The sequence below is a fragment of the Bombina bombina genome, chromosome 8 (genome assembly GCF_027579735.1).
Source record: "Bombina bombina isolate aBomBom1 chromosome 8, aBomBom1.pri, whole genome shotgun sequence".
In the NCBI taxonomy this organism is placed as follows: Eukaryota; Metazoa; Chordata; class Amphibia; order Anura; family Bombinatoridae; genus Bombina; species Bombina bombina.
Window position 1 is genome coordinate 231,442,093 of NC_069506.1, and position 26,460 is coordinate 231,468,552.

The following is a 26,460-nucleotide window of genomic DNA, read 5'->3' on the forward strand; positions in this document are numbered from 1 at the left end:
TTTATTTTAAAGGTAAGTATTTAGTTTTAAATAGGAATAATTAATTTAATAAGAGTTAAATTTATTTAGATGTATTTAATTAATATTTAAGTTAGGGGGGTGTTAGGGTTAGACTTAGGTTTAGGGGCTAATAATTTTATTATAGTTGCGGCGGTGTAGGGGGGGCAGGATAGGGGTTAATAAATGTATTATAGGTGGCGAAGTGTAGGGGGGCAGATTAGGGGTTAATAAATTTAATATAGGTGGCGGCGGGTCCGGGAGCGGAGGTTTAGGGGTTAATACATTTATTATGGTTGCGGCGGTGTCCGGGAGTGGCGGTTTAGGGGTTAATAACTTTATTTAGTTGCGGCGGTGTAGGGGGGGAAGTTTAGGGGTTAATATTTATAATGTAGCTTGCAGTGGGCTCCGGGAGCGACGGTTTAGGGGGTAATACATTTATTTAGTTGTGGCGGTGTAGGGGGGGACAGATTAGGGGTGTTTAGACTCGGGGTACATGTTAGGGTGTTAGGTGCAGACATCTCCCATAGGAATCAATGGGATGTCAAGCAGCAGCGAACATGAACTTTCGCTATGGTCAGACTCCCATTGATTCCTATGGGATCCGCCGTCTCCAGGGCGGCGGTTTGAAAGCCAGGTACGCTGGGCCGGAAAAGTGCAGAGCGTACCTGCTAGTTTTTTGATAACTAGCAAAAGTAGTCAGATTGTGCCGAACTTGTGTGTGGAACATCTGGAGTGACGTAAGAATTGATCTGTGTCGGACTGAGTCCGGCGGATCGAAGCTTACGTCACAAAATTCTACTTTTGCCGGTGTAAAGGGCTTGATAACTAAGGCGAATCAGCCTCGCCACAAATACGGTGCAGAATTCCAGCGTATTTGAGGTTGACGGCTTGATAACTAGGGGCCAGAGTCTTCTTCCAAAAGACAATCAGGTCATTAGAGATAACAATATCATCAATTGCAAGTATCATCTTTCCATGTTTTAACTGGCTTGTCACAGGCTCTCATAATCTGATTACGCTTCCACACAGGGAGGTATTCAACAAAACTGTTACGGACATAATCTGAATCTGTGATGATAACAAATTCTTTAAATCCCTGATTTGCTGCCATCTGAATGGCCTTATACACAGCACTTAATTCAGCCATTTGGCTACTTTTAGGGCCCAAACAATAACCAACAGGTTGTATGTGATAATTACTACCCCACACGATACCTGCTGCAGCTACCAGTTTCTTTTCACCATTTTCAGTGGTATGAAAAGCACAACCATCAACATATACCTTAGGTAATGGTTGACAATACATTTCCTTATAAACCTTATGTCGTGAGAATATGTAATCATCCATATAATCATCCTCCCAAATTTCCTCCTTTATATCCTGTTTAGAGCAATCATGAAGTTCAGCTAGTCCTTGTGCAACATAATTGTTCTTATTCTGTGCATAATGAACCTCCAAAGGCCAACCCTGCAAAGACAAGGTCCAGGATGTAGTGCGGCTGTTAGATAGATTTCCTGCCTTTATTTTATCACTCTGTAAATACTGTAAATATTGATGAGCAGTTTCCACAATAATTTTTTTCTCCTTGGATGTAACTCCAAAAATATTGTAAGGCCCAAACTGTTGCAAACAATGCTTTTTCACAATCATTAAATTTGATCTCCACTGGAGATAAGACCTTACTTGCATAGGCAATGATCTTATTCTGTTTATCATATTGCTGATAAAGAACCACACTTAAGGTAAGATCTGTATATCCTGTCTCCAAGTAAAATGGTTCTCCCTTTATTGGATAGGCTAAACAAGGGGCTTGAGTAAGTCTTAGCTTTAACTCTTGAACTGCCTGGTCTTGTTCTACTGTCCAAGTCCAAGGCTCCCCTTTCTTTAATAGCCTAATCAAAGGTTTAGTAATTTCAGCATTGTTGTTAATAAATTTCCTAGAGTAATTTGTTATACCTAGGAAGGATCTTAGTTCTTTAATACTTGTTGGATTCTTTGTTTTCAATAAAGCTTCAACATTCTTTTTCTGGGGATTCAAACCATAAGCAGTTATTTCATGACCAAGGAAATTCACCGTAGTTCTACACCATTGAGCTTTTCTAATTGAGAGTTTTACACCTGCCCTTTTCAATTGATTAAGTACATGCCTGACCTCTTCCAAGTGTTCATCAAAACTAGAGCTTTTGATTAATACATCATCCACATAGCATAATGTCCCCCTCTCAGCAGCATCAGGCATAGCCTTGTGCATAAAAATACCAAACTCATGTCCTGAATTAATATATCCAAAAGGCATCCTGACCAAGGTAAACTGTTCTCCACCAAATGAGAATGCAAGTTTAGGTTGGTCCTCCTCACACATCTTGACAGTCCAATAACCTTGTGCACAGTCTAAGATTTCAGTTCCTTGTATCTGTGCAAGACATTGATCTATGTATGGGACTGGCCATCCTGACATAGGCACACGCTTGTTAAGCTGTCTCAAGTCAGCACACAACCGCCATTGCCTATTTGGTATCAATACTCCCAGGTACTATGTATTGGTTTAATAATACCTCTTGATTCCAAGTTCTTAATAATATCTGCTAAAGATTCATAGGAGGCCAATGGCAGACTATATTGTCTCACATATACTGGAGGTGCTTTAGGATCAGTTGTAATCCTAAGAATATGTAGATCTGTTGAACCACAGTCATAAGAATCTTTGGCAAATATCTCCTGAAATTCCATTAATATTTATCTTAATTGTTGGCATTCCCTTTCATTAGAACACCCATCTGCCAAAGAAATCTGTTCCTCCACCATCTCATTAAATCCAGGAAAAATTTCAGGTTTACCTATCTCATATGTCTCTTCAAGCTGTACAGATAAGTCTTTAGTAATCATATTTACCCCCTTCTTCTCTTCCTTTGCATACCCTTCTGATTCTTCAATCTTCATCAGAGAGTATTTGATCAAAGATAATCTCAGATTCTGTAATCTTACATATGCCTTCCTTTTCCTTGAAACGGTATACAGATTGCACTGTGAACAATCCATCAGGTTGAAAATGGAAACATTGCTGCACTATCTGCTCTTCTGTCAAATATCCCTCAGGGATAAGACTTATAACAGAATTAGTAGGATTAGAGGTGAAATACTCAGAATCTATTGCAAACCCCACTATAGTACTCCTCTCCAAGCATATACTATGGGGCATCACATTATTTACCAAAATGGTAAATGGCATCTGGTGAATATTAACCAATGGCATATGAGTAGCAGTTATGCCCAATTATAGGATCTTCTGACATATATTTATCAGAGCATCAGAGCCTTGAATTTCTTGCCCCCTTTTAACCTCTAGAGAAAGAGGAAATTGATTTCCACCCCCTGGAATAGTTACATTATTTTGAACTTGTACAATCATTGCATACAGCAATTGTTGAGCAGATCTCAAAACCTTTATGTCATCCATATAGTTTAGAGGGTTACTTTTTAATCTTGACAATACAATATGATTGGTAAAATCAATTTGAACAGCAAAGCAATGTAACAAATCATTTCCAATATACATTTGATATTTTGGCTCATCCAAAACCAAAAATAAATGTCTGGCAGTTTTATTTCCAAAAGAGACAGACAACAAGCATTTATCTACAACAGCTACGTCTGTAACATCACCATCAATAGCATGTACCCACTGATCATAAGGTGGAAGATTCCTAATTATCATTGGATTCTCAAATTGTCTTAATAAGCAACTACTAATGTAACTATGCTCTCTATTAAGGGCAAGTTTTGCATGTTTTATCCTTCCAATATCATTAATTTGAAGAGGAATAAACAATTCATGATCTATTTATTTTAAATCAGTTAAAAACTGACGGCTAGATTTAGAGTTTTGTCGGTAACGACCCGCGTAGCTAACGCTGGCTTTTTTCTGGCCGCACCTTTTAAATAACTCTGGTATTGAGAGTCCACAGAATGGCTGCGTTAGGCTCCAAAAAAGGAGCGTAGAGCATATTTAACGCAACTTCAACTCTCGATACCAGAGTTGCTTACGGAAGCGGCCAGCTTCAAAAACGTGCTCGTGTACGATTCCCCCATAGGAAACAATGGGGCTGTTTGAGCTCAAAAAAAAAACACATACGGCTAGATTTGGAGTTTTGTCGGTAACGACCCGCCTGCAAAAAAGACGCGTTCAGCTCCTAACGCAGCCCCATTGTTTGCTATGGGGAAACACTTCCTACGTCTGCACCTAACACTCTAACCTGTACCCCGAGTCTAAAGACCCCTAACCTTACACTTATTAACCCCTAATCTGTCGCCCCCGCTATCACTGACCCCTGCATATTATTATTAACCCCTAATCTGCCGCTCCGTAAACCGCCGCTACTTACATTATCCCTATGTACCCCTAATCTGCTGTCCCTAACACCGCTGACCCCTATATTATATTTATTAACCCCTAATCTGCCCCCCACAACGTCGCCTCCACCTGCCTACACTTATTAACCCCTAATCTGCCGACCGGACCGCACCGCTATTATAATAAAGTTATTAACCCCTAATCCGCCTCACTAACCCTATAATAAATAGTATTAACCCCTAATCTGCCCTAAAAGAGCTTTGAACTTTTGTAATTTAGAATAGGGTAGGGCATTTTTTTATTTTGGGGGTCTTTGTTATTTTATTAGGGGGCTTAGAGTAGGTGTAATTAGTTTAAAATTGTTGTAATATTTTTCTGATGTTTGTAAATATTTTTTTATTTTTTTGTAACTTATTTCTTTTTTCTTTTTTGTACTTTAGTTAGTTTATTTCATTGTATTTATTTGTAGATATTGTATTTAATTAATGTATTGATAGTGTAGTGTTAGGTTTCATTGTAGGTAATTGTAGGTATTTTATTTAACTTATTTATTGATAGTGTAGTGTTAGGTTTAATTGCAACTTAGGTTAGGATTTATTTTACAGGTAATTTTGTAATTATTTTAACTATTTTAGCTATTAAATAGTTCTTGACTATTTAATAGCTATTGTACCTGGTTAAAATAAATACAAAGTTACCTGTAAAATAAATATTAATCCTAAAATAGCTATAATATAATTATAATTTATATTGTAGCTATATTAGGGTTTATTTTACAGGTAAGTATTTAGCTTTAAATAGGAATAATTTATTTAATAAGAGTTAATTTATTTCGTTAGATTTAAATTATATTTAATTTAGGAGGGTGTTAGTGTTAGGGTTAGACTTAGCTTTAGGGGTTAATCAATTTATTAGAATAGCGGCGAGATTCGGTCGGCAGATTAGGGGTTAATAATTGAAGTTAGGTGTCGGCGATGTTAGGGAGGGCAGATTAGGGGTTAATACTATTTATTATAGGGTTATTGAGGCGGGAGTGAGGCGGATTAGGGGTTAATAACTTTATTATAGTAGCGGTGAGATCCGCTCGGCAGATTAGGGGTTAATAAGTGTAGGCAGGTGGAGGCGACGTTGAGGGGGGCAGATTAGGGGTTAATAAATATAATATAGGGGTCGGCGGTGTTAGGGGCAGCAGATTAGGGGTACATAGCTATAATGCAGGTGGCGGCTCTTTGCGGTCGGCAGATTAGGGGTTAATTATTGTAGGTAGCTGGCGGCGACGTTGTGGGGGGCAGGTTAGGGGTTAATAAATATAATATAGGGGTCGGCGGTGTTAGGGGCAGCAGATTAGGGGTACATAAGTATAACGTAGGTGGCGGTCGGCAGATTAGGGGTTAAAAAAATTGAATTGAGTGGCGGCAACGTGGGAGGACCTCGGTTTAGGGGTACATAGGTAGTTTATGGGTGTTAGTGTACTTTAGAGCACAGTAGTTAAGAGCTTTATAAACCGGCGTTAGCCCAGAAAGCTCTTAACTACTGACTTTTTTCTGCGGCTGGAGTTTTGTCGTTAGAATTCTAATGCTCACTTCAGACACAACTCTAAATACCGGAGTTAGAAAGATCCCATTGAAAAGATAGGATACGCAATTGACGTAAGGGGATCTGCGGTATGGAAAAGTTGCGGCTGAAAAGTGAGTGTTAGACCCTTTCCTGACTGACTCCAAATACCGGCGGTAGCCTAAAACCAGCGTTAGGAGCCTCTAACGCTGGTTTTGATGGCTACCGCCAAACTCTAAATCTAGGCCTGAGTATGATTCTTTAGATCAGATGACTTACCATTCTTCTGAAGAAATGGTTAGTACATCATCTTCCACCAAAGTACCTGCAATCTCTTTTGGATTAACTTGAATTACATTGTCACACATATATAACTGCATGCCAACATCCTTATTTTGTATGATTGTCATCTCAGGTACTTGACTGTTCCGAAAATGAATTTCAACAGAATCCTGTCTATGCTCAATTATATGACAACACTTTGGGTTAGTATAATATTTAACCCATTGATAATTGATTGGTGTATTCACCTGTCAGATTGAACAAAAAGATTAAGCGCCACAGGTGATTACCCTTAAGCTTTATACGTGAGGCCTCCAAGCTGGCCTCGGATTGAATGTCAGATAATAGGGAATATGTATAAAGCGCCTCAAACGGCTGGGTAATATCTGGACCAATGTGCTGACCAGACACTTATCTAGTTTAAAGCCCTTAAAAAGTCCAGTTTAAAAGCCCATTAAAAGGAATTAACAGTAAAGATCTTAATTTATTACAAATAACATAAAAACATATAAGCAAATGATAATAATAATAATATATAAGATCCGGATCTAGTGAGTCTCCAAATAATGCAATAATTGTCCAGAAATGTGATATGGATAAAGTCCAAAGAGTGCCTGGTTAAAAGTCACAAAGTCACAAAGAATTTATCCTCCAGGTGTTGGCGATAGTAGAATTAAAGTGATGAAGATGATGGTGAAATCAAATAATGATAGAATCAAAAATTGTAGAAGGTGTGTAGAAAAAATGTTGAGAACAAGTGAAAAAATTCCATTTAAAAATATGATGAGTAAACCAAATAAGTGGCCATATACATATATATGTAAAAAAACCAAAAAATCAAAAAATCAAAAAATCATACACGTGTTGAAAAGTGATTAAAAAAGGAAAAAAGAAAAGAAAAAAGAAAAAATTGTAAAAAATCAGTAAGACCAAAAAACATACACAGAGTTTTCCAAAGGTGATTCTAGTATTTGTTGTGTCTGTAAATCCTATTTGGTGCAGTATCCCAATATCGATGCGTTTCGCCCCTATGAGGCCTTTTTTAAGACATGTCTTGAAAAAGGCCTCATAGCGGCCGAAACGCGTCGATATTGGGATACTCCACCAAATAGGATTTACAGTCACAACAAATACTAGAATCACCTTTGGAAAACTCTGTGTATGTTTTTTGGTCTCACTGATTTTTTACAATTTTTGCTTTTTTCTTTTCTTTTTTCCTTTTTTAATCACTTTTCAACACGTGTATGATTTTTTGATTTTTTGATTTTTTGATTTTTTGGTTTTTATACATATATATATATATATATGGCCACTTATTTGGTTTACTCATCATATTTTTAAATGGAATTTTTTCACTTGTTCTCAACATTTTTTCTACACACCTTCTACAATTTTTGATTCTATCATTATTTGATTTCACCATCATCTTCATCACTATAATTCTACTATCGCCAACACCTGGAGGATAAATTCTTTGTGACTTTTAACCAGGCACTCTTTGGACTTTATCCATATCACATTTCTGGACAATTATTGCATTATTTGGAGACTCACTAGATCCGGATCTTATATATTATTATTATTATTATTTGCTTATATGTTTTTATGTTATTTGTAATAAATTAAGATTTTTACTGTTAATTCCTTTTAATGGGCTTTTAAACTTGACTTTTTAAGGGCTTTTTAACTAGATAAGTGTCTGGTCAGCACATTGGTCCAGATATTACCCAGCCGTTTGAGGTGCTTTATACATATTCCCTATTATCTGGTATTCACCTGTGACCATACAACACCATTTATGCAATCAATTATGGGATTAAGGCGTCTAAGCAAATCATTCCCAATAAGAAATTGATCTTCAGCTGCTGTAACCACAGCAACTAGATGTTGCAGGGACATTTTCCCAATTTTGATTTAAAGCCATATATAACCTATAACTTCAATAGGTTTTCCATAAAATTTTTGCAAAATACCAGTGTAGGTTTTTAATTTAAACTTCTCTGGAGCTATGTCCATGATTTGCCTAAAAATATTTTCTGACATGACAGTAATTTGAGAACCAGTGTCAATCAGGCTCATAACCTGTTCCATAACGTTCTGGATATTGAGGGGTATATAATACCTCTGATTTCTTTCCTGCACTTCACAGAGAAAATGAGAATGCTCCAACATGTTAGCATTCTTCCATTGTTTACATTTGGTAATATTGTCCTCCTCTAGGGATGAATCACCTAACTATTGTATTGTGAAAATTTTAGGTGAATTATCAGTATTAGTGGTATGGGTATCCGTTATCAACCCATTACCACCACCTTCAGGTAAAGCTTGCAAGACTGCTGTAGTTTCATGGAATTTAATAACATCCTGCATATGACTACAGTTTCCAAGTAACATGTTATCTCTTAACCTCATATGAACAGGATCAGGAGTGACGCATGACACACTCTCAGTCTGTCCTGTTAAAGGGAGAGAAGCATTTTTGCATTCATTAGAGCTTACATGATCTCTTAAAATAATATTATGATTAGATTGAAGCTTTACCAAATTTTCACCTGAGGAAACATTAGTACAATGAGCAATAACATTTTCTAAATTACTATTTACATCATAAAACACGTGTACATTAGATTAATTAATCACATCAAATCCTGGAGTTTGCTTTGGGGTATCATTAACTAGTCAATTTACTTGACTAGTACTAGGCTGGAAGGCAGAAAAAGTTTTTTTTTCTGATTTCACGTTTGGCTGGGACAGCATTGACATCAACTGGCTCATCTGCAGGCTTAACTCCTTAACCTGTTTTTCCAGCCTACCAGTCTTCAGACTTTTGAGGAGCTTTCCTATAAGTTCCCTCCTTTAAACTGTAAGGAGCAGGTTGTGCTACAGCTGTTGCTATAGGATTAGTATTTGCAGATCTTCTGCTAGGAAACCTATTATTATAATAGCTCCTGTTAAACCAGTTTCTTTTCCCTCGACCAAAATAATCAGTATTAGCATTTGCAGGATCCTGTGTGTTCTGTCTCGGCCCCCAACTCTTGAACATTTCTGTCTGAGAATTCTGACTGGACTGTAATGGATGCTCAGAAGTAACACTAATTTCTGCTACTTGGCCTGAATAACTCTTTGTTTTAGAAATACCCTTTAACTCAAGTTGGGGAATTTCATAAACTTTGGTATATTCTTTAACAAGCCAATTTAATGACACTGTCAGGTTAAAATCTCTGACCAGAATTTGGCGTATGTATGCAGGTAATGCATAAAAATACAATTGTTTATTTTCCGGGCAATTACAATCTGCAGCTGCTTCACTTTAACAATAAGACCGTTTAAGACAAGCCAGAAAATCACAAGGGCTCTGATCATCTGCACATTGCATACTGTACAAACCTTTTTCTTTGCAAGGGCAGATTTAAGAGGGGAAAAGGCTGTATACAGTTCATCCTTTATATTATCCCACTGTTTAACCCCCTCTTCCTCAAGACATTTGAAAAATCCAAAATGCTTAAAGGGACAGTCTAAGCCAAAATAAACTTTCATGATTCAGATAGGGCATGTAATTTTAAACAATTTTCCAATTTACTTTTATCACCAATTTTGCTTTGTTCTCTTGGTATTCTTAGTTGAAAGCTTAACCTAGGAGGTTCATATGCTAATTTCTTAGACCTTGAAGGCCACCTCTTTTCAGAATGCATTTTAACAGTTTTTCACCACTAGAGGGTGTTAATTCATGTATTTCATATAGATAACACTGTACTCATGCACGCGAAGTTATCTGGGAGCAGGCACTGATTGGCTAAACTGCAAGACTGTCAAAAGAACTGAAATAAAGGGGCAGTTTGCAGAGGCTTAGATACAAGATAATCACAGAGGTTAAAAGTATATTAATAAAACTGTGTTGGTTATGCAAAAATGGGGAATGGGTAATAAAGGGATTATCTATCTTTTAAAACAATAAAAATTCTATTGTAGACTGTCCCTTTAACAACAAAAGTCCAAGGTAAATAACGTATCTTAGAACTGTTATCTGTCACCTCCAGCAACTCCAAAGTACGTTCAAATAAATCTATATGATCAACAATTGATGTTTTACTACATTCATCAAATGGTTGAATAGTTTCCTTAAAAAACTTTTGGCTAGATTACGCGTTTTGCGTTAGAGGCTATGCGGTGCTAACGAGCAATTTTCTCTCACTGCTCACTCTTCTACAGCGCTGGTATTACGGGTTATTACAAACCCGGCGTTAAAAGACAAGAAGTGAGCATAGAGCAAAATTTTGCTCCTTACCAGCACTTCTTAAGTCAGCTGTGAGCTGGTCGTACATGCTCGTGCACGATTTCCCTATAGGAATCAACAGGGAGAGCCGGCTGAGAAAAAGTCTAACACCTGCAAAAAAGCAGCGTAAATCTCAGTAACGCAGCCCCATTGATTCCTATGGGGAAATAAAATTTATGTTTACACCTAACACCCTAGCATGAACCCCGAGTCTAAACCCCCCTAATCTTACACTTATCAACCCCTAATCTGCCGCCCCCGACATCGCCAACACCTGTATTATACTAATTAACCCCTAATCTGCCACTCCGGACACCGCCGCCACCTACATTATATGTATTTACCCCTAATCTGCTGCCCCCAACATCGCCGACACCTACATTATTTTTATTAACCCCTAATCTGCTGACCCCAATGTCGCCGCAACCTACCTACACTTATTAACCCCTAATCTGCCCAACATCACCACCACTATAATAAACATATTAACCCCTAAACCGCCACACTCGCAAACATTAATTAAATATTATTAACCCCTAATCTGCCATCCCTAACATCGCCGCCACCTACCTACATTTATTAACCCCTAATCTGCCGCTCCCAACATCGCCGCCACTATACTAAATGTATTAACCCCTAAACCTAAATCTAACCCTAACACCCCCTAACTTAAATATAATTCAAATAAATAAAAAAAAAAAATAATATTATTACCTAAATAATTCCTATTTAAAACTAAATACTTACCTATAAAATAAACCCTAAGCTAGCTACAATATAATTAATAGTTACATTGTATCTAGCTTAGGGTTTATTTTTATTTTACAGGCAAGTTTGTATTTTTTTTAACTAGGTACAATAGTTATTAAATAGTTATTAACTATTCAATATCTACCTAGCTAAAATAAATACAAATTTACCTGTAAAATAAAACCTAACCTAAGTTACAATAAGTTTTAGATTGAGTCAGGAGCCCGGGTGAAGGGATCAAGACTAGAAAAAGTGCACTTTGGCAGCACTCCCGTCCCTGATTGAAATAATTAATAATGAACTCACATTCGGGACCAAAAAGTTTCTATTCAAAAGGATTAACTTAAAACATAACTTTTATTCAACAATAATTATAAAATTAGTATGTGTATGTGTGTGCTTTAAAAACACATACGGCTAGATTTGGAGTTTTGTCGGTAACGACCCGCCTGCAAAAAAGCCGCGTTCAGCTCCTAACGCAGCCCCATTGTTTGCTATGCGGAAACACTTCCTACGTCTGCCCCTAACACTCTAACATGTACCCCGAGTCTAAACACCCCTAACCTTACACTTATTAACCCCTAATCTGCTGCCCCCGCTATCGCTGACCCCTGCATATTATTTTTAACCCCTAATCTGCCGCTCCGTAAACCGCCCCTACTTACATTATCCCTATGTACCCCTAATCTGCTGCCCTAACATCGCCGACCCCTATATTATATTTATTAACCCCTAATCTGCCCCCCACAACGTCACCTCCACCTGCCTACACTTATTAACCCCTAATCTGCCGAGCGGACCTGAGTGCTACTATAATAAAGTTATTAACCCCTAATCCGCCTCACTAACCCTATAATAAATAGTATTAACCCCTAATCTGCCCTCCCTAACATCGCCGACACCTAACTTCAAACATTAACCCCTAATCTGCCGACTGGAGCTCACCGCTATTCTAATAAATGTATTAACCCCTAAAGCTAAGTCTAACCCTAACACTAACACCCCCCTAAGTTAAATATAATTTAAATGTAACGAAATAAATTAACTCTTATTAAATAAATTATTCCTATTTAAAGCTAAATACTTACCTGTAAAATAAACCCTAATATAGCTACAATATAAATTATAATTATATTATAGCTATTTTAGGATTAATATTTATTTTACAGGTAACTTTGTATTTATTTTAACCAGGTACAATAGCTATTAAATAGTTAATAAATATTTAATAGCTAAAATAGTTAAAATAATTACAAAATTACCTGTAAAATAAATCCTAACCTAAGTTACAATTAAACCTAACACTACACTATCAATAAATTAATTAAATAAACTACCTACAATTACCTACAATTAACCTAATACTACACTATCAATAAATTAATTAAATACAATTCCTACAAATAAATACAATTAAATAAACTAGCTAAAGTACAAAAAATAAAAAAGAACTAAGTTACAAAAAATAAAAAAATATTTACAAACATAAGAAAAATATTACAACAATTTTAAACTAATTACACCTACTCTAAGCCCCCTAATAAAATAACAAAGCCCCCCAAAATAAAAAAATGCCCTACCCTATTCTAAATTACTAAAGTTCAAAGCTCTTTTACCTTACCAGCCCTGAACAGGACCCTTTGCGGGGCATGCCCCAAGAAATTCAGCTCTTTTGCCTGTAAAAAAAAAAACATACAATACCCAAGCCCCCCAACATTACAACCCACCACCCACATACCCCTAATCTAACCCAAACCCCCCTTAAATAAACCTAACACTAAGCCCCTGAAGATCTTCCTACCTTGTCTTCACCTCACCGGGTTCACCGATCTGTCCAGAAGAGCTCCTCCGATGTCCTGATCCAAGCCCAAGCGGGGGGCTGAAGAGGTCCATGATCCGGCTGAAGTCTTCATCCAAGCGGGGCAAGAAGAGGTCTTCCATCCGATTGAAGTCTTCATCCAAGCGGCATCCGGAGCGGAGCGGCAGCATCCTGAAGACCTCCAACGTGGAACATCCATCCTGGCTGACGACTGAACGACGAATGACGGTTCCTTTAAATGACGTCATCCAAGATGGCGTCCCTCGAATTCCGATTGGCTGATAGGATTCTATCAGCCAATCGGAATTAAGGTAGGAATATTCTGATTGGCTGATGGAATCAGCCAATCAGAATCAAGTTCAATCCGATTGGCTGATCCGATCAGCCAATCAGATTGAGCTCGCATTCTATTGGCTGATTGGAAAAGCCAATAGAATGCGAGCTCAATCTGATTGGCTGATTGGATCAGCCAATCGGATTGAACTTGATTCTGATTGGCTGATTCCATCAGCCAATCAGAATATTCCTACCTTAACTCTGATTGGCTGATAGAATCCTATCAGCCAATCGGAATTCGAGGGACGCCATCTTGGATGACGTCCCTTAAAGGAACCGTCATTCTTCAGTTGGACGTCGCCGGAAGAAGATGGGTCCGCGGTGGAGGTCTTCAGGATGGAGCCGGTCGTCATCGGATGAAGATAGAAGATGCCGCTTGGATCAAGATGGTTGCCGGTCCGGATCGCCTCTTCTTCCCGGATAGGATGAAGACTTTGGAGCCTCTTCTGGACCTCTTCAGCCACCGGATGATGGATCGCCAGCCCCCGCTTGGGTTGGATGAAGATTTTGGAGCCAGGACGGATCGGTGATACCTGGTGAGGTGAAGACAAGTTAGGATGATCTTCAGGGGCTTAGTGTTAGGTTTATTTAAGGGGGGTTTGGGTTAGATTAGGGGTATTTGGGTGGTGGGTTGTAATGTTGGGGGGGGGGTATTGTATGGTTTTTTTTACAGGCAATAGAGCTGAACTTCTTGGGGCATGCCCCGCAAAGGGCCCTGTTCAGGGCTGGTAAGGTAAAAGAGCTTTGAACTTTAGTAATTTAGAATAGGGTAGGGCATTTTTTATTTTGGGGGTCTTTGTTATTTTATTAGGGGGCTTAGAGTAGGTGTAATTAGTTTAAAATTGTTGTAATATTTTTCTTATGTTTGTAAATATTTTTTTATTTTTTGTAACTTAGTTCTTTTTTATTTTTTGTACTTTAGTTAGTTTATTTCATTGTAGTTATTTGTAGGAATTGTATTTAATTTATTTATTGATAGTGTAGTGTTAGGTTTAATTGTAGGTAATTGTAGGTATTTTATTTAATTAATTTAATGATAGTATAGTGTTAGGTTTAATTGTAACTTAGGTTAGGATTTATTTTACAGGTAATTTTGTAATTATTTTAACTAGGTAACTATTAAATAGTTATTAACTATTTAATAGCTATTGTACCTGGTTAAAATAATTACAAAGTTGCCTGTAAAATAAATATTAATCCTAAAATAGCTATAATATAATTATAATTTATATTGTAGCTATATTAGGATTTATTTTACAGGTAAGTATTTAGCTTTAAATAGGAATAATTTAAGTTAATTTATTTCATTAGAATAAAATTATATTTAACTTAGGGGGTTGTTAGTGTTAGGGTTAGACTTAGCTTTAGGGGTTAATACATTTATTAGAATAGCGGTGAGCTCCAGTCGGCAGATTAGGGGTTAATGTTTGAAGTTAGGTGTCGGCGATGTTAGGGAGGGCAGATTAGGGGTTAATACTATTTATTATAGGGTTAGTGAGGCGGATTAGGGGTTAATAACTTTATAATAATAGCGGTTAATAAGTGTAGGCAGGTGGAGGCGACGTTGAGGGGGGCAGATTAGGGGTTAATAAATATAATATAGGGGTCGGCGGTGTTAGGGGCAGCAGATTAGGGGTACATAAGTATAACGTAGGTGGCGGCGCTTTGCGGTCGGCAGATTAGGGGTTAATTATTGTAGGTAGCTGGCTGCAACGTTGTGGGGGGCAGGTTAGGGGTTAATAAATATAATATAGGGGTCGGCGGTGTTAGGGGCAGCAGATTAGGGGTACATAAGTATAACGTAGGTGGCGGTCGGCAGATTAGGGGTTAAAAAAATGTAATCGAGTGGCGGCGATGAGGGGGGGGCCTCGGTTTAGGGGTACATAGGTAGTTTATGGGTGTTAGTGTACTTTAGAGTACAGTAGTTAAGAGGTTTATGAACCGGCGTTAGCCCAGAAAGCTCTTAACTACTGACTTTTTTTCCTGCGGCTGGAGTTTTGTCGTTAGATGTCTAACGCTCACTTCAGACACGACTCTAAATACCGGAGTAAGAAAAATCCCATTGAAAAGATAGGATACGCAATTTACGTAAGGGGATATGCGGTATGGAAAAGTTGCGGCTGAAATGTGAGCGTTAGACCCTTTTTTGAGTGACTACAAATACCGGAGGTAGCCTAAAACCAGTGTTAGGAGCCTCTAACGCTGGTTTTCACGGCTAACGCCAAACTCTAAATCTAGGCCATAGGAACTTGGTTGTGAGTATTGGCTAATATTCAGTTGGACAATCTGATTATGCAGACATATAGGGTACCTCAGAGGGGTCCTACTTGTTATATAGATGGTCGTAGGTGTTTCTATCTTATGCTAGGGGTGAATTGGGGTATTTCACTGTGGGTTCGTGTTCTAGATGCTGTATGTGGCACTTTCTGAGTTAATAATATTCCTGGTCAAGTATCTGATTCAGGTTTTACAGATGTAACATCTAATATAGTATATACTCAGATCTGGTTTGGTATACTGGACTTCAGGCTATCTAGTGGTATGATAAGTTTTATTCCTTCTATCAATACCCTGATATCTCACCCAATGCCTTGGCTTTTTATATTGGCAAAATAAAGATATAAATATCATAAATTATTCATGTTGGTGCCACTCTATTTGATAACAGATTTTATTATAGTGAGTATATTCCTTACTTCCAAATAGTACACAGGGTCTAAATCACACCTTGTTTAATTTACAAGACTTGTCAGTCTTGAGATGGGGAATTTTCTTAGCTGAACTGGAATTTGCTTTGTGCAATGTATTTTCCTCTTTATTTTTGTATATTGTGCATAAATTACCAGTTTAATGGCTAATAATATACGAAGTCTGTAAGGACCTACTATTTAGTCCTCACCTAAAGGTGCTTGGTGTAAACTTTCGGATTGGGAATCTTATATTTGGCTTATTGTGAGAGTATGAAATAATTTTATTTTATTACCTTATACCGGTAATTTAAAAATTATATCTTATTTTGGCAAGTGTTCTTTCAAGTTGAACCTATATGTTGTCACTTGACATTCGCCTCATACGTGTGATTGGATTCTTAATATATATAGGTTCGCAATGGTTTATATATTGTTGTCCAAATAAAATGCCCTTTATCGGCTTAAATAAATTTGAATTGGACACACATTGCTGTTGGAGTTAAATAGTGGAATAACTTATTTGTGTTTGTTATAACCAGTATATCCTTTATACCTATTACATCTCTGGTATGTGGTACAAATATCAAAGTGCCAGAGACCGCTGGGGTCAGTGTGTTATTTTTCGAATGCGGTACACTTTGTAAAATTTGCGATCACCATTAACTCGATACTCAGTGGCACCTGCACTGCTTGAAATGCTAGTACTATAATAGTGTAGTATACGTCTTATGGTAATTCACAAACAGTGTCTATTAGATTTAGGTGTTAGCTTATCTAAAGAATCTAGAGAGATGCCTTATTTTGGCATCTATTACTTATCGATTAGGCTTCTGCAATTTTGAGAACCGCTATTACAAGTTAACTAACCCCAGACTTTTACCCCAAAGCGTGTCACCAATTACTGGTGTAATTCTGACCGTCCCGGTAAATGAGCTATTGGGTGTTAGCTTATCTAACAAGTCTGGAGGGATGCCTTATTTTGGCATTTATTGCTTATCGATTAGGCTTCTACAATTAAAAAAACCGCTGTTAAAAAGTTACCTAACCCCAGACTTTTACTCAAAGCGTGTCACTGATTACTATTGTAATTCTGACCGTCCCGGTCAGTAGACTATAGGTCCTATATCAACCACTACAAGTGTATATGTTAAATATAAGTTTTTTAGATTGTCAACGCATTAGATTAAGTAATATTCAGCCAGTTCCTATGCCATTTAAAAACGGCTAATTGGGGTGTGTATTGGACTATACCCCCCCTGACATGTTTCGCCGATGCTGTTTCGGCTTTCTCAAAGGTGACGCGCGCCGGCATCTGGGGCTTTTTTAAAATGTCTTGAAAGAAAATGATTGGTCCATATCGGCCAATCATTTTACTCTGAACTGGAGGTGTGTGAGTTTCAAACATTGTCGTCACACCTCACCTATGTTGTGCTACACGATCATCCTGGGATTTATAAGCGGTATGAAATCTTGGATGTTACTGAGACAACAGCTTATCTCCAATAATTATACTTGGATGTTAGATTTGTGATCAGCCCGGTTACTTGTTAAGAGTACAAGAGTGGAGATAAATAATGCATTACAGAAACATGAAATTATACATTTTTTGTGTGTTTCACCTAACAAACAATTTAGATTCCTAGAGTATTTTGTTATAGCTCACAATCTTTTGAGTATTATTGTACCTGTAGGTTTTAATGTTTTTAACCTATAGGTATTATTGGTAAGATACACTTTAACTAATATTTGGTCTGTAAATTACTATAGATCAAGGTTATATGTCAGATTATTGAAATCCTATAATAGAATATATTAATGTTTTTAGGAAAATACAATGAGAAGTTCATAAAATAATAGAATATTCAAATATTCTGTATGCTTTACTGCAAGATACAATGGACCGGATTAAGGTGCCCAGAATTATTGGTGTTTGGGCATAAATATACTATAACAGCCCAGGTTGAATCTTATTAACTTAGTGGGTGTCCCCATCTCAAGACTGACAAGTCTTGTAAATTAAACAAGGTCTGATTTAGACCCTGTGTACTATTTGGAAGTAAGGAATATACTCACTATAATAAAATCTGTTATCAAATAGAGTGGCACCAACATGAATAATTTATGATATTTATATCTTTATTTTGCCAATATAAAAAGCCAAGGCATTGGGTGAGATATCAGGGTATTGATAGAAGGAATAAAACTTATCATACCACTAGATAGCCTGAAGTCCAGTATACCAAACCAGATCTGAGTATATACTATATTTGATGTTACATCTGTAAAACCTGAATCAGATACTTGACCAGGAATATTATTAACTCAGAAAGTGCCACATACAGCATCTAGAACAGGAACCCACAGTGAAATACCCCAATTCACCCCTAGCATAAGATAGAAACACCTACGACCATCTATATAACAAGTAGGACCCCTCTGAGGTACCCTATATGTCTGCATAATCAGATTGTCCAACTGAATATTAGTCAATACTCACAACCAAGTTCCTATGTGTTTTTAAAGCACACACATACACGTACTAATTTTATAATTATTGTTGAATAAAAGTTATGTTTTAAGTTAATCCTTTTGAATAGAAACTTTTTGGTCCCGAATGTGAGTTCATTATTAATTATTTCAATCAGGGACGGGAGTGCTGCCAAAGTGCACCTTTTCTAGTCTTGATCCCTTCACCCGGGCTCCTGACTCAATCTAAAAGTTGTTCCTGTGCACAAGCACCCCAGCTCACCCCAAGTTACACGCACAGACTGACATACTTACAGACACAAATGTGTGTGTAGATGCATATATGTGTATAGAGAAATATATACGTATATAATACAGATATCAACCCAATCAAATTGAGCAACCCTGTATTTACAGTATTGTAGTGCTAGTGCCATTTCTTTTCCTCTCAATATTGCTACTTACTCCTACATTCTAGTGTAGGATTCAGGCACAGTTTTAAGCACACATATTTAATTTCAGACATGACTAGTAAATTCGAAAGTGACAGGCAGACAAGGGAGCAAAAAAGATTGGCAGATATGAATGAAGTGTTCAATAATCCTGGATCCACTAAAATTGATTCTACAACTAACAATCTGGATACTCTGTTAAGAGAATTGCACAAAAATCTATATAAGCAAGATAAACTCTGGTGGGACAAGCAATTCTGTGAACAGTATATTGAGAGGAATCTAATACCAAGAGGCCTTAGAATACAACTTTTCCCAGCCTTTGAATTCAAAGAGAAGAACTTAAGTATTGAATGGGAAGAGGCATTAAGTGAATGCTCTAAGAAACTCATGAAAATACTTATAAAACATGATTCCTTTGAATATGATAGATTAGAAGAGCAGATTAAAACACAAAATGAACAACTAAAGCAGTGTGAAAATATGCAAGAATTTGAGAATATGTATAAGAAATATCAGAAAGAATTGGACAAGTATGAAAGCGAAATCAAGATGACCAAGAAGGGAAAATTACAAAGAGACATACAGGACTTTCAAGACAATAAAGTATACAAATGGAGAAACAGATTTAACAACTCTAACACTAGGTCACAGAGAAGAATCCATCTAGTAGAGACAGATGTCTCAGACACTGATGTGGATGACACAGATGATATGGAAACACCAAGTGTACCCTCAACTTCAACCAACCAGGTTTCCATTGAAAACAGAAAGAGGAAGTCTTTTTTAGAGGAAGAAAACAGCACAGATTCAGAACCACCAGGAGAGGTGGGTATAAAAAAACAAAAGGGTAACCAGAAACAAAAAGAACTCAAAGGACAAATCCCAGACGGCGAAACAACAGAAACGCAATCCAAGCCCATTCTCAATAATGAGGATGAAAAATTGAGAATAATTAATTTATCAAATCAAACTCTGAATGAACATCATATCAAGGTTCTATCTAAAGGTTTATCCTTTTGCCCTACCACCCCCCCTGGATAAATTTGAAGCAATCAAAGATGTGCAATTGTTTCTGAGGAAACTACTTCTGAAAAAGCATTTTGACAACAAGGACAACAATGATGTACCAACTACCTGGTCTGAAGATGAATTGCAATCACTTCAGAATTTAGAAGATCTAATAGCAGAACAAGAACCTAATGAACAACCGAATTGGAGGAAAACACTGAAAGTTAAATCTAAGTTCGTCCCCTGGACGAACACTAGCTCCAATATTGATGTCTTTAATCAAATTGTATGTCAAAGCATCAATAATTTGAAAACTAATTTCAAACCATCGAACCTATCAAAACAGGAAAAGAAAGCCCTAACGGAATTGGAATCTTGGAACAATGTGATTATCCGCAATGCGGACAAGGGCGGCAATATTGTACTATGGCCAAAAGACATGTATTTGAAGGAAGCAAATACACAATTAAAAAATAAGACATGCTATAGAGAATTATGGGGAAATCCATCTACAGAATTCCACAGCCAATATAACAAATTGATCGATACAGCCAGCAAGAAAGGACTACTAAGCAACAAAGAAAAGAAGTTTCTACAGGTCACCCATCCAAAAACGGCAACGTTCTACCTAATTCCAAAGGTTCACAAAAACAGTAAAGAACCACCGGGCAGACCGATTGTGTCCGATAATGAAAACCTGACTGAAAAAGCTAGTCAGTATGTAGACTTACGCTTAAGACCTTTTCTAACTCAATTACCATCTTATATGAAAGATACAATAGAAGTTCTACAAATAATCAAAGATATCAACATCACAGAGAACACGTGGTTGGTCACCAGTGACGTGGAATCCCTATATACCAGCATTGAACATAATCTAGGACTGAAGGCTGTAAAACATTTTCTGCAAATGTCTTCAGAAGAAAGCCCTGATCACAATCTATTCATACTTGACCTACTAAAATTTGTATTAACAAAAAATTACTTTCTCTTTAACAACAAATTTTACCTGCAAACGCAGGGAACGGCGATGGGCACTGCGTGTGCCCCCACCTACGCTAATTTGTTTTTAGGGTGGTGGGAGCAGACTGAGGTATTTACGGACACAAATTATGAATATTGCATGAAGATCCCATTATGGATCAGGTACATAGACGACATTCTGTTTCTATGGGAGGGAACTGAACAAGATCTTGAAACCTTTCTTGAAAAATTAAATCAAAACAATTTAAACATCAGGCTGACACATCACAAGAGTCTAACTGACATCTCATTCCTGGATTTGCTAATCAAAAAGGAAGTAGATGGTTCATTAAGTACGGACCTATTTAGAAAAGAGACAGCCACCAACAATGTCCTTTTTGCCACCAGTGCCCACGCTCCCAACACTGCTAAATCCTTACCAATAGGGGAATTCCTAAGGCTAAGGAGAAACTGTTCTCAAGACAAAACTTTCAAAACAAGAGCTACAGAATTGGAGAAGCGTCTCATACAGCGAGGATACAGCAAAAGATCCATCTGGAAAGCGAAAACAAGAGCATTTAAAACTCCAAGATCGGATCTTTTAAAGACTAAAGCCAAGAAAAGTGACACAAAAACCAGATTAGTGCTAACGCACAATCAAGATACTCATTTAATCACGAATATAATCCAGAAAAATTGGCATATCCTTCAAGCTGACCCTGTACTCAAAGATCTAATAGGAGACCGAGTCCAATTAAGCTATTGAAGAAACAAAAACTTGAAAGAAATACTCAGTCCCAGCCACTACGTATATAAGTCCAGAAATACACGACCAGTGGAACAAGGATCTTTTGCTTGTGGAAACTGCTCATCTTGCAGTAATATGATAAAAAAGAAAACCATAACAGACAGATTCGGACATCATCACAAAATCAAGACATACATTAGCTGCAACACCTCGGGCGTAATTTATGCCCTTCAGTGCAAATGTCCCCGAATCTATATAGGAATGACAACAAGAACGTTACACACAAGACTGATGGAACACTTGAGAAATATCAGAAATGCCCCATCTGACTTGTCTAAAGATAGAAAAATCACGTCTGTTGCATCTAACTTTTTCAGATATCACCAATCTAAAACCTCTGAACTCAAGTGCCATGGAATCCAAAAAATATCTTTGGGTCTAAGAGGGGGTGACCTGGAAAAAGCCCTCTTAAAGGCTGAAACCAGGTGGATCTACTTAATAGACTCAGTATACCCCAAGGGTATGAACGAACAAAACAACTACTCCATGTTCCTTTAGGGACATGTAGACCCAAAACATAGATACAACAGAAACAGCCAAATCAGCCTAGGAGAGATCAAGGTCACCACAGTGAACCAAGACATCATGATCGGTCACCAGCCAAGTTTAAACAAAACAGTCAAATGTGTTGAATTTAACACACATCCATGATCTTATTATGATTATTATTATAATTTTTTATATAATTTTCATCTTATTCTACCTTAGGAGACACAATTCAGGCATTGGCCCAACACAAACCCCCTCTACAACTAACACATCCCCATAAAGTAATATGTTCAAGAAATTTTGAACTATATATCAATCACTATCTATTGATTCACTTGTTTTCACTTAAACATTTTTACAAAAAATATATATATTTTATTTTCTATGATCCACTCACACTTCTCACTGTGTATGTCTTTCATTGATTATTTCACATCTTATTATCACTTTATTATCATTTCTTGCATTAGGGATTATTATGTTAGTCCTGTACACCACACATCCTCACAGTGATTTTCTTTTTCTTAACAATTTTCTATTCAGGTATTATCATTCACAGGACAATAATCACTGTTTAATTATTTGATATAAAAACAAATTAGATGTAGTGTATCTAACCATGTGTCACATCCTCTCCACTTGCACCAATTCCCATTTCCCCCCCCCCATTCCATAATGTTAATACATTAAAAAGCTAATAATTAAAGTATTCATATATAGCTCTTCTTTCCTTTGTTTTTACAAACACTCAAACATACGACACCCACTACGTTAATAAGATTCAACCTGGGCTGTTATAGTATATTTATGCCCAAACACCAATAATTCTGGGCACCTTAATTCGGTCCATTGTATCTTGCAGTAAAGCATACAGAATATTTGAATATTCTATTAATTTATGAACTTCTCATTGTATTTTCCTAAAAACATTAATATATTCTATTATAGGATTTCAATAATCTGACATATAACCTTGATCTATAGTAATTTACAGACCAAATATTAGTTAAAGTGTATCTTACCAATAACACCTATAGGTTAAAAACATTAAAACCTACAGGTACAATAATACTCAAAAGATTGTGAGCTATAACAAAATACTCTAGGAATCTAAATTGTTTGTTAGGTGAAACACACAAAAAATGTATAATTTCATGTTTCTGTAATGCATTATTTATCTCCACTCTTGTACTCTTAACAAGTAACAGGGCTGATCATAAATCTAACATCCAAGTATAATTATTGGAGATAAGCTGTTGTCTCAGTAACATCCAAGATTTCATACCGCTTATAAATCCCAGGATGATCGTGTAGCACAACATAGGTGAGGTGTGACGACAATGTTTGAAACTCACACACCTCCAGTTCAGAGTAAAATGATTGGCCGATATGGACCAATCATTTTCTTTCAAGACATTTAAAAAGCCCCAGACGCCGGCGCGCGTCACCTTTGAGAAAGCCGAAACAGCATCGGCGAAACATGTCAGGGGGGGGGTATAGTCCAATACACACCCCAATTAGCCGTTTTTAAATGGCATAGGAACTGGCTGAATATTACTTAATCTAATGCGTTGACAATCTAAAAAAACTTATATTTAACATATACACTTGTAGTGGTTGATATAGGACCTATAGTCTACTGACCGGGACGGTCAGAATTACAATAGTAATCGGTGACACGCTTTGAGTAAAAGTCTGGGGTTAGGTAAACAGCGTTTTTTTAAATTGTAGAAGCCTAATCGATAAGCAAAAAATGCCAAAATAAGGCATCCCTCCAGACTTGTTAGATAAGCTAACACCCAATAGCTCATTTACCGGGACGGTCAGAATTACACCAGTAATTGGTGACACGCTTTGGGGTAAAAGTCTGGGGTTAGTTAACTTGTAATAGCGGTTCTCAAAATTGCAGAAGCCTAATCGATAAGTAATAGATGCCAAAATAAGGCATCTCTCTAGATTCTTTAGATAAGCTAACACCTAAATCTAATAGACACTGTTTGTGAATTACCATAAGACGTATACTACGCTATTATAGTACTAGCATTTCAAGCAGTGCAGGTGCCACTGAGTATCGAGTTAATGGTGATCGCAAATTTTACAAAGTGTACCGCATTCGAAAAATAACACACTGACCCCAGCGGTCTCTGGCACTTTGATATTTGTACCACATACCAGAGATGTAATAGGTATAAAGGATATACTGGTTATAACAAACACAAATAAGTTATTCCACTATTTAACTCCAACAGCAATGTGTGTCCAATTCAAATTTATTTAAGCCGATAAAGGGCATTTTATTTGGACAGCAATATATAAACCATTGCGAACCTATATATATTAAGAATCCAATCACACGTATGAGGCGAATGTCAAGTGACAACATATAGGTTCAACTTGAAAGAACACTTGCCAAAATAAGATATAATTTTTAAATTACCGGTATAAGGTAATAAAATAAAATTATTTCATACTCTCACAATAAGCCAAATATAAGATTCCCAATCCGAAAGTTTACACCAAGCACCTTTAGGTGAGGACTAAATAGTAGGTCCTTACAGACTTCGTATATTATTAGCCATTAAACTGGTAATTTATGCACAATATACAAAAATAAAGAGGAAAATACATTGCACAAAGCAAATTCCAGTTCAGCTAAGAAAATTCCCCATCTCAAGACTGACAAGTCTTGTAAATTAAACAAGGTGTGATTTAGACCCTGTGTACTATTTGGAAGTAAGGAATATAATCACTATAATAAAATCTGTTATCAAATAGAGTGGCACCAACATGAATAATTTATGATATTTATATCTTTATTTTGCCAATATAAAAAGCCAAGGCATTGGGTGAGATATCAGGGTATTGATAGAAGGAATAAAACTTATCATACCACTAGATAGCCTGAAGTCCAGTATACCAAACCAGATCTGAGTATATACTATATTAGATGTTACATCTGTAAAACCTGAATCAGATACTTGACCAGGAATATTATTAACTCAGAAAGTGCCACATACAGCATCTAGAACAGGAACCCACAGTGAAATACCCCAATTCACCCCTAGCATAAGATAGAAACACCTACGACCATCTATATAACAAGTAGGACCCCTCTGAGGTACCCTATATGTCTGCATAATCAGATTGTCCAACTGAATATTAGTCAATACTCACAACCAAGTTCCTATGTGTTTTTAAAGCACACACATATACATACTAATTTTATAATTATTGTTGAATAAAAGTTATGTTTTAAGTTAATCCTTTTGAATAGAAACGTTTTGGTCCCAAATGTGAGTTCATTATTAATTATTTCAATCAGGGACGGGAGTGCTGCCAAAGTGCACTTTTTCTAGTCTTGATCCCTTCACCCGGGCTCCTGACTCAATCTAAAAGTTGTTCCTGTGCACAAGCACCCCAGCTCACCCCAAGTTACACGCACAGACTGACATACATACAGACACGAATGTGTGTGTAGATGCATATATGTGTATAGAGAAATATATACGTATATAATACAGATATCAACCCAATCAAATTGAGCAACCCTGTATTTACAGTATTGTAGTGCTAGTGCCATTTCTTTTCCTCTCAACTAAGTTACAATAACTTAACACTACATTATAATTAAATAAATTTACTAAATTAACAACAATTAAATAAATTAAAATAAATTAGCTAAAGTACAAAAAACCAAACACTAAATTACAAAAAATAATAAACAAATTACAAGATATTTAAACTAATTACACCTAATCTAATAGCCCTATCAAAATAAAAAAGTCCCCCCAAAATAAAAAGAACCCCTAGCCTAAACAAAAATATCAATAGCCCTTTAAAGAGCCCTTTGCAGGGCATTGCCCCAAAGTAATCAGCTCTTTTACCTGTAAAAAATAAATAAACACCCCCCCAACAGTAAAACCCACCACCCACACAACCAACCCCCCAAATAAAATACTATCTAAAAAAACCTAAGCTCCCCATTGCCCTGAAAAGGGCATTTGGATGGGCATTGCCCTTAAAAGGGAAGTTAGCTCTTTTGCGGCCCAAACCCTAATCTAAAAAATAAGACCCACCCAATACACCCTTAAAAAAACCTAACACTAACCCCCTGAAGATCGACTTACTGTTCTGAAGACCTGACATACTTCCTCAAGGAAGCGGCAGAAGTCTTCATCCAACCGGGCCAACGTCCTCAATGAAGCAGTCAGAAGT